The 10494-nt window shown below is 36.9% G+C and overlaps 1 protein-coding gene and 1 pseudogene across 2 annotated transcripts in view; both read left to right on the plus strand.

The window, feature by feature from the left end:
• LOC105552620 overlaps positions 1 to 2251 on the plus strand; it is a 4251-nt pseudogene extending 2000 nt beyond the window's left edge.
• The window catches only part of RIMKLB (ribosomal modification protein rimK-like family member B), a 92109-nt gene that overhangs the window by 57474 nt on the left and 24141 nt on the right, over positions 1 to 10494 (plus strand). The window lies entirely within an intron of this gene.

Here is a 10494-nt window from a genome sequence, read left to right on the forward strand (position 1 = left end):
GTTGGCCAGGCTGGTCTCAAACTCCTGACCTCAAGTGATTCACCCTCCTTGGCCTCCCAAAGTGCTGGTATTACAGACGTAAGCCACCACGCCTGGCCCCATCTTTCACTTTAAATCAAAAGGTTAAGCTTAGTGAGGAAGGCATTTTGAAAGCCGAGATAGGCCAGAAGCTAGGCCTCTTGCACCAAAGTTAGACACTTTGTGTATGTAAAGGAAAAGCTCTTGAAGGACGTTAAAAGTGCTAATCTAGTGAACACATGAATGATAAGAAAGCAAAGAAGCCTTGTTGCTGATACAGAGAAAGTTTTAGTAGTCTGGATAAAAGATAGAACCAGCCACAACATTCCCTTAAGCTAAAGCCTAAACCAGAGTAAGACCCTGACTCTCTCCAATTCTTTGAAAGCTAAGAGGTGAGGAAGCTGAGAGAGGTGAAGAAAAGTTAAAATCTAACAGAGGTTGGTTCATGAGGTTTAGGAAAAGAAGTTGTCTCCATAACAAAGTGCAAGGTGAAGCAGCAGGTGCTTGTGTGAAAGCTTCAGCAAGTTATCCGGATGATCTGGCTAAGATAATTGATGAAGGTGGCTGCACTAAACAATAGATTTTCAATGTAGACAAAACAGCCTTTTGTTGGAAGAAGATGCCCTCTAGGACTCCTCTAGAGAGGAGATGACTGGCTTTGAAGATGTAGCTAAGATAAAGTTTCAAAGGACAGGCTGGTTCTTCTGTTAGGTGCTAAGGCAGCTAGTGACTTTAAGTTGAAGCCAATGCGCATTTAACATTAAAAAAATCCTAGGGTTCTTAAAAGTTATGCTAAATGGACTCTGCCTGTGCTCTCTAAGTGGAACAGCAAAGCCTGGATGACATCACATCTCTTTGCAGTATGGTTTACTAAATATTTTTAGCGCTCTGTTGAGACCTACTGCTCAGAAAAAAAGAAAAGATTCATTTCAAAATATTACTGCTCATTGACAGTGCACCTGGTCAGCCAAGAGCTCTGATGGGGCCAGGTCTGATAACTCACACCTGTAATCCTAGCACTTTGGTAGGCAAAGGCGGCAGGGATCGCTGGCGGCAGGGATCGCTGGAGGCCGGGAGTTTGTGACCAACATACAGAGACCGCCATTTCCACAAAAAAAAAAAAAAAAAAAAAAACCTCTGATGGAGAGGTACGTAGAGATCAACATTGTTTTCATGCCTGCTAACACAACATTCACTTTGCAGCCCATGGATCAAGAAGTAATTTCTACTTCTAAGTCTTACAATTTAAGAAATACATTTTGTGAGGCTATAGCTGCCATAAATAATGATTCCTCTAATAGATGCTGGTAAAGCAAATTGAAAAACTTCTGAAGGGGGTTCACCATTTTAGATGTCCTTAAGAACATTCCTGATTCCTTGGGAAGAGGTCAGAATGTCTTCATTAACAAGAGTTTGGAAGAAGTCATCTACCCTCATAGATGACTTTGAGGAGATCAAGACTTCTGTAAAGGAAATAACATTGAATGTGGCGGGAGTACTAGAATTTGAAGTGGAGCTTGAAGATTGAACTTAATTGTTGCAATCTCATGAGAAAATGGATAAAGAGTTGCTTCTTGTGGATTACCAAAGAAAGTGGTTTCTTGAGGTAGAATCTTCCTGTGAAGATGCTGTGAACATTGTTGAAATGATAGCAAAAGACTGAGAATATTAGATAAACTTAGTTGATGAAGCTGCAGCAAGGTCTGAGAAGGTTGATTTCAATTTTGAAAAACAGTTCTGCTATGGGTAAAATGCTATGAAACAGCATTGCATGCAACAGAGAAATTTTTAATAGGAAGAGTTAGTCATGGTGGCAGACTTCATTGTTGTCTTATTTTAAGAAATTGCCACAGCTGCCACAACTTCACCACCCACCACCCTATTCAATCAGCAGTCATCATTGTTTAGGCAGGATCCTCCACCAGCAAAGAAATGGACTCACTGAAAGCTCAGATGATTAACATGTTTTAACAATAAAAGTATTTTAAATTAAGATATGTACATTATTTTTTAAGACATAATGCTATTGCACACTTAACAGACTACAGTACAGTGAAAATATAACTTTTATATGCACTGAGAAACAAAAACATCTCCATCATTTGCCTTATTGTGATATTTGCTTTATTGTGGTAGTCTGCAACCAAACACACAGTATATCTGAGTATACCTGTATTTTTTTTTAGTTCTGTGCACAACCTTATATTCATTGCATTTTTTCTGTTCAGGTTAACCAGAAATATTTTAGTTGCTTGCAAATGAAATACAGTTGGCCCTTCTTATGTATGGGTTTTGCATCTCTGGATTTAACCAACTGCAGATCGAAAGTATTTGGGGAAAAAATAGCAATACAATAAATAAAAATACAGTATAACAACTATTTACATAGCATTTTCATTGTATTTGATATTACAAGTAATCTAGAGATGATTTAAAGTATATGGGAGGATATCTATGGGTTGTGTGTAAATACTACGCCAGTTTATATAAGGGAGTATCCATGGATTTTGGTATTCGTGGGGGTCCTGGAACCAATTTCTGGGGATACCAAGGGATGCTTTTAAGCTTACCCAGTACAGCAGTTAATAGCAGAGTACAGATAGTAGACTCTCAGAATTGATTACCTGGCATAGATAGGGTAGATAGCAGTTATACCCCCTTTGTTATTTCTGGATGAGGATCTACTACATGGTACACAGTAATGAAACTAAGTAATTGCTTTTATTTACTTGGAACCATGGGCTTGTTGAGTACAAGTCTCAGGGAACCCAGTAGCTATTGCCATTGAATAGTTTAAAATGTGTGAGGAATTTGGGGACAGGTGGCTAGAATGGTCTTCTAAAGGCATTGGAGTTTGAGGCAAGAGAATGAACATGGGACTCAGATCTCCAAATTCTTTGTTTCAGCCAAATGAGGGAATTCAGAGGCTTTCTGGTGTTTGAGACGATAGGTCTAGCCTCACCATTACAGTATATTCCTGCTAAAAGGAGTTTGCTAGCTATAATGCTGCTTAGGAAATTAGCGAGGGATTTGGGGGGAATTTGTGTGACATAACAAAAAGAACTTGAGCTTTACAATTTAGTTAGATCTATTTGTCCTGGTTATTAAACTTTTTGCAATTGGTCACACTGATGTTGACTCATTGACTTCCTACTAAATTAAATCTGTTGGTAATATATTTGCTGTCAAGCAGGAATAAAATGTGAAATGCCTGCAGTAGTCCTCCATTATCTGTGGTTTCAGTTTTCAGGGTTTCAGTTGAGATCAACCGTGGGCTGAAAATAATAAATGGAAAAATCCCAAAATAACACAGAAGTTTTAAATTGCCTCCATTCTGAGTAGACTGGTGGAACCTCATGCTGTCCCACTCTTTCCAGCCTGGGACATGAATCATTCTTTGTCCAGCATCTCAATGTATGTGCTTCCTGCCCATTAGTCCCTTAGTAACCCTCTCAGTTATCAGAGTGACTGTCAAACTGCATCTGTATTGCAGTGCTTCATTCAAGTCATGCTTATTTTGCTTAATAATGGCTCCAAAGGTGCTGGCAGTTCAGCTCTGCCAAGGAAAAGCTATAAAGTGCTTCTTTAAGTGAAAAGGTAAAAGTTGTCAACTTTATAAGGAAAGGAAAATACCATATACTGAGGTTGCTAAGATCTATGTAATAAGATTGAATCTTCTATCCATGAAATCATGAAGAAGGAAAAGGGTTTGGTACTATTAGTGGTTTCAGGCATCCCCTGGGGGTGTTGGAATGTATCCCCTGCAGATAAGAGGAGACTATTGTATTTTATAATGTTGTGCCTAGGATTACTTGATGTGTATAAAATGCTCTGGTGTGGAATCTGACACATAGTAAATACTCAGTAAGTGATACTGTTATTAACTGTTGATAGAAAATAATATTCAACTGTTTATGCAGAGTACTTTTGGCAGTTGTGAAATTGGATGATCTGATTCTGTAAGACTATTGTCTGAGAGGTCATGGGTGTACTTACTAAGTTGAGCTAGAAAAAGAAAGATAATTTATCTCAGGTTTTAGAATTCCAGTTATAAAATTATATTTCTTTTATAAACACTTGTAGGACTATTCAAAACATTAACTCATTTTATTCTTTTAATAATCCTATGGGGCAGATTGCTTAAATTGTTTGCCCCAAATCAGAAAGCTTTTAAGTAGTAGAGCCAGAATTCAGACTCAGGAAGTCTGTCTTCAGAGTTTGGAACATGTTCATATTTCCTCCCTTTTCCTGCATGCAAAGTGGTGTAATATAAATATGGTTCTGTCCCTTATTTTTTTCTTCACTAGATTCTCTAGGAGTTGTGATGCACATGGTCATATATTTTGTAAATGATTAGCTTCTATGCCTTTTGTTTTTCTTACCTTGATGGATTCAGTAGGACCTCCAGCATAATGTTGAACAAAAGTGGTAAAGTACATATACTCTTTATTATGCCCAATCTTAAAGGGAGTGCTGTGATTTGTTCTAGTAAATAAATCTGATGTTTAAAAATGTAGATTTTTTTTTTTTCAAGTAACCCTTTACCAGATTAAGGACGTTCACTTCTCTTCTTAGTGAATAAGAGGCGTTTATTCTTAAACCACATACTTGTTTCCTTTTTTTTTTCCTTGATTTATGGGACTATAATGGTTTCACATAAACACTTGTTTAATGGTCTTTTGTTTTTAACTATTCTAGTGGCTGCAAAATAGTATCTAATTGTGGTTTTATTTTATGTATCCCAAGTCACTGATGAGATTGAGTATCTTCACATATTTGTTTGGTATCCTTATTGATAAAGTGCCTGTTCAACTTTCGTGTCCATTTTGTTATTGGATTGTCTGATTGTTTTACTGTTTTAAATGTCTCATCTGTGGCTTGCCTTTATCTTTCTCAATAGTGTCTTGACAAATGGAAGGATTTAATGTAATCCAACTCTTATTGTTTATGGTTACGCTGTGTTTAAGAAATCCATCTCTATCTTGAGATTGTGAAGAAACTCCCCTGTGTTATGTTTTAGAGGTTTTATAGTTTAGCTGTAAATATATAAATTTACAATCCACCTGGAATTAATTTTTATGGCTAATGGTAGGTATCTTACTCATGGGTTATAGGTGGTAATGTTGAAACCATCAGCGATCCCCACACTTTGGCCAACTCCAAAACTCGAATCCCAGACTCCTTAGGGAGACAAATTTGAGGTTCCTGCCCATCTCCTCCTTTGGTGACCCTGTGACAAAACTTTCTCTGCTGCAACCTGATATCTCAGCATATTAACCTGCCGTGTGCATCAGGCAGTAAAACCTATTATTGTTACAATGGTTTCTTTGCACTTCAATATTTGGTTGTCTCAGCACTTTACAAAGGAGACTGACCTTTGCCCTTTGCTTTCCAGTGTTACCTTTCCAATAAATCAAGTAATAGGTGGGATTTCTGGGCTATTTGTTTTCTTTTTTCTTTCTTTTTTTTTTTTTTAATTGTCCTTTGTACCAATACTGCACTGACTTAATTACTGTAGCTTTATAGTGACATCCAGTAGAATAAGCCCTCTTTTTTCAAGAATGTTTGTCTATTTATGATTCTTTGCATATATATATTAGAATCAACTTGTCAAAGTTCCACAAAAATGTCACTTGGAATTTTCACTGAAACTGTATCTATCTATAGATTACTTTGGGAAAAAAATATTCATACTATACCATCTTCCTATCTGTAAACATGATCTGTCCCTCTCATCATCTTTAATGTCTCTAATAATGTTTTGTAATTCTATCCTCAGAGATCTTATACATCTTTCATTAGCTGTATCTTATTCCTGTGAATTTTATGGGTTTTGCTGCTATTGTAAATGACACAATTACGATTTTTTCATTTCTAACTTTTTGTTGCTGATTGTATTTTGTACAGAGTGAGACTCCATCTCAAAAAAAAAAAAAAAGAAGGATGTTTTTGTCCCTAACAAGACAATAAGAATAAAAAATCAAGTTAATCTATCCTGTGAGAAACAGAAATTATAACAATATGTGACTCAAATCACAGCAAGAAAAGTCTAGGCCCCTAGTCCACTTTGAAAAAGGGCAAACTGAATGGTTGTTGAATTTTATCGGTTTTTATCCTTTTAGTGAATGAATAAAAAGGATTTTTTTCTCTTTTTTCTGTGAACATGAATTACCTGAGTGGTTTTTCAACTTTGAACTTTACAACCTACCTTGTTTATTTATTTATTTATTTATTTTTTATTATTATACTTTGAGTTCTAGGGTACATGTGCATAATGTGCAGGTTTGTTACATATGTATACTTGTGCCATGTTGGTGTGCTGTAGCCATCAACTCGTCAGCACCCATCAACTCGTCATTTACATCAGGTGTAACTCCCAATGCAATCCCTCCCCCCTCCCCCTACCTTGTTTATGATTAATTATATTGCTGTATAGAATGTCTTAATATTTTGTTGAAGATTTTTACATTTATGTTCGTGAGATTGGTTTACAACTCCACTTGAAATGTCATTGTCAGTTTTTCTGCTAACGTATTTTGGCTTCATAAAACAGGCTGGAGCGCGCTTTGTTGTTGTTCCCTCTTTTCTGGAAAAATGTATAGGTTTGGTATTATTTCTTCCTTGAACGTCTAATGGAAATCACCTTTGAAAGACACCTGGGTTTAGAATTTTCTTTGTGGGAAGGTTTTAAGTGAACAGAAAATCTGAAAGAATGGAATGATGAGCAAGTATATTTTTGCTACTTAGAGATTGAGTTTAACAGGAACCTTTTATCATAATTCTTTCATATCTTCTTGTTCATATATATACATGCAAAACTTTTTTGGGAGGGCATTAACTTTTCAAATAGCCATCTTTGTGTCATTTCACCCCTAAATACTTCAATATGTCCATCCAAAAAAAAGGTTACCTATATAATCTATATAATCCATTAGCACACCTAAGAAAATTATCAACTCTCTAATATTATCTAATATATGCTCTTGAATCAGATTTTCTTAGTTGATTCCAAAATGTCTTTTTTTGGTTAGTCTTTTCAGATTAGCTCTGGTAAGGTTCATGCATTGCGTTTGGTTGTAATGTTTGCTTAGTCTTTTAAATCTAAAACAATCTCCCCATCTCTCTTTTTATTTTTTATTTATTTTTATTATTATTATTATTTTTTTTTTTCGAGACAGAATCTCACCCTGTGGCCCAGGCTGGAGTGCAGTGGTGTGATCTTGGCTCACTGCAGCCTCCCTCGTAGATGGGATTACAGGTATGCGCCACCACACTCAGCTGTGAGGCTTCACCATGTTACCTAGGCTGGTCTTGAACTCCTGACCTCAGGTGATCTGCCTGCCTCAGCCTCCCAAAGTGCTGAGATTACAGGCGTGAGCCAGTGCACCTGGCCTCTGCATGGTTATTTCTGCAATGACATGAAGTGATCAGAACACTTAAAATGTCTCACATTCTGCAGTTGTTTGATCATTTCCTTTTGTTGTTTGCCTCCTAGAGTTTTGTGTAAATTGGCTTGATTATATCCAGGTTACACAGTTTAGACAAAAAATTACTTCAATGGATGGTATGTACTTCATAGTACAGACAAACAGAAGCACAAAATGAGAGTCTGTGTCACTATTAGTGATTTTTTAGTTCACATTCTTTTCTAAAAGAGTTTTCTCTACTAGTGATGAACTATAGTGCCTCCTGAAAAGAAAGGTTAAGTAAATGTAATTTTCGCGCTTTACTAGTTTTGGGAATAAGGATTTATGTACAGATAGTCCCTGATTTACAGTGGTCTAATGTAAGATTTTTCAACTTTACAGTGGTGTAGATAGAAGTGATAAACGTTCAGTATGCTACTTGACTTCGAGGAGCATCTGTAATAATCCCCTCCTGAGGTACCAAATGGGGCTTTTTTACTGTTTCTCCATATTCATTGTGGATTCATGGACTTTTTATACTCACTGTGTTACCAGTTCTTTTTTGATTGCCAGATCATCTCAAATTTAGCTAGTGGGAACACCTCCAGGTTGTCTCCTGTGTCCTTATAACACATCTCCATTAGTCTTTGAGTGCTTCCTTAATTTTTGACACAAAGATTGTGTGGGCTTTTAATTTTATACAAACAGCAACTTTACTTGAAACTTTTAGTTAAAAATCTGAAAATACTATAAGCTTTCAAAAGATTTCAGAAGTCCAGCCAGGCACGGTGGCTCATGCCTGTAATTTCAGCACTTTGGGAGGCAGAGGCGGGCGGATCACCTGAAGTCAGGAGTTGGAGACCAGCCTGGCCAACGTGGGGAAACCCTGTCTCTACTAAAAATACAAAAATTAGCCAGGCGTGGTGATACTCGCCTGTAATCCCAGCTGCTTGGGAGGCTGAGGCAAGAGAATTGTTTGCACCAAGAAGGCAGAGGTTACTGTGAGCTGAGATTGCACCACTGCACTCCAGCCTGGGTGACAGAGCAAGAGTCTGTCTCAGAAAAAAAAAAAAAAAAAATTCCAGAAGTCCTAAAAAATCATCTGGAACGCTCAAGGATGGAATAAAAGTAAATATCAGTAATGAAGAGGCTGCCATTTTTCTGTTCCTCAATTCCTGGGAAGAAAACCACTAGTGCTTACTATTGTTAAGAGTATAGCCAAACTCTGCTTTCAAAACACAGAAGTTTATAGTAGGTCATCTGAGAAGTTCCCCCCACTTAATTATGGGGAAGGAGAGATTGTTACCATTCAGACTGGAGCATAATCAGCCCTTAACACTGTATCACTCTGCTTTGACAAAAGCACCTTTTAATGCACAATACCTTTTATATCCTAATAAAAAAGGAAGAAAGATTGCTTCCCCACCCCATTGCTGTTCTAGGGTTAACTTATTAATCTTATTGTTACGTTAGCACTTTATTATACACCTGATCCAAAACTTATATCTAAAATATTTGTACCGAAATCTTAATTTCAGTATTAAGTCAACAAGCTAGATGAAAAATTTTATAAGTCGGGATTTAAGATGTTTATTTAAAAAACAATATATGTTAGAGGAGATGGGGTTAAAAACAAAGCACATTCAGTTGGAATACATGTTTTTACAGTGAGTAATGGAATCGTGGATAAAGTTCTTCAAACAACTATGTGCTTCTGTTTACTAAATAACATGGGTCTGAGGGAAGAAACCATTTTCTTATATCCATTTACAAGCTCTACGTCAAAGGTATGAGTGATATTTGGTGAGTGCTCAAGAGATCAGTAGCTCATAAGGCAGAATCCTAAGAGATGTGACTTTGCCTTTTTGGCTCACATTCATCTTTCCAGCCTTGGATCCCTTCTGCTTTCCTAGAATAACATCAGGTATTTGTTAGAGGAGGCGTTGAATTTCTTTCCATCCTCACTAATACCCCCATAGTGCACTGTGCAGATCCAACTATACTTTGGGTTAGAGCACTCCCATTTTCCAGTGGCAACAAATAGACTGTTTATACTGGAGAGTGGAACAGTTTTTTGCTTATCCCATTTTTAAAAAACAGCAAAAGTTATTTCCAGGTTAGCATAATGATAGGGTAATAATGGTTGAATTTTTTCTTGACAGTTTACATTGTCTTCCTTATAACTCAAGCTTTTCTCAAAGCTTGCTTTGTTTCTTTCATTTAATGGTTATGGTTGTTCTCTCCTGATTTTCTTATTTTTTGTAATGCTATTTAATAATTCTAGATTTTGCTGGTTTTTTTAACTTTTTAATTTTTTTTTTTATTTTTTTGAGACAGAGTCTCGCTCTAGTATGGAGTGCAGTGGCACAATCTCTGCTCACTTCAACCTCCGCCTCCTGGGTTCAAGCATACCTCCTGCCTCAGCCTCCCAAGTAGTTAGAATTACAGGTGTGTGCCACCATGCCTAATTTTTGTATTTTTTTAAGATAATTCTTTCTTTTTTATTTTATTATTGTACTTAAAGTTCTAGGGTACATGTGTCAACATGCAGGTTTGTTACATAGGTATACATGTGCCACATTGGTTTGCTGCACCCATCAACTGGTCATTTACATTAAGTATTTCTCCTAATGCTATCCCTCCCCCAGCCCCCCACCCCACGACAAGCCCCGTTGTGTGATGTTTCCCGCCCTGTGTCCATGTGTTCTCATTGTTCAACTCCCACCTGTGAGTGAGAATATGCAGTGTTTGGTTTTCCGTCGTTGTGTAATTTTTGTATTTTTAGTAGAGACGGGTTTTGCCATGTTGGCCAACTAGTCTTGAACTCCTGACCTCAAGTGATTTGCCCACCTCAGCTTCCTAAAGGGCTGGGATTATAGGCGTGAGCCACTGTGGCTGGCCTTGCTATTTTTTTTTTTTTTTAACTGACTTTTTCCCTTTAAGTTTTACCCTGGCTCTTATTGAGGTCCTTGGTGTCTCTTTTTTACTTTCATATTTTCAACTTACATATTCTTATTTCTTTAGCTATTCTCAGGCTGATTCCCTTAAGTGACTATTTTTTTTTTTTTTT

This window comes from Mandrillus leucophaeus, unplaced genomic scaffold (assembly GCF_000951045.1).
Source record: "Mandrillus leucophaeus isolate KB7577 unplaced genomic scaffold, Mleu.le_1.0 Scaffold568, whole genome shotgun sequence".
In the NCBI taxonomy this organism is placed as follows: Eukaryota; Metazoa; Chordata; class Mammalia; order Primates; family Cercopithecidae; genus Mandrillus; species Mandrillus leucophaeus.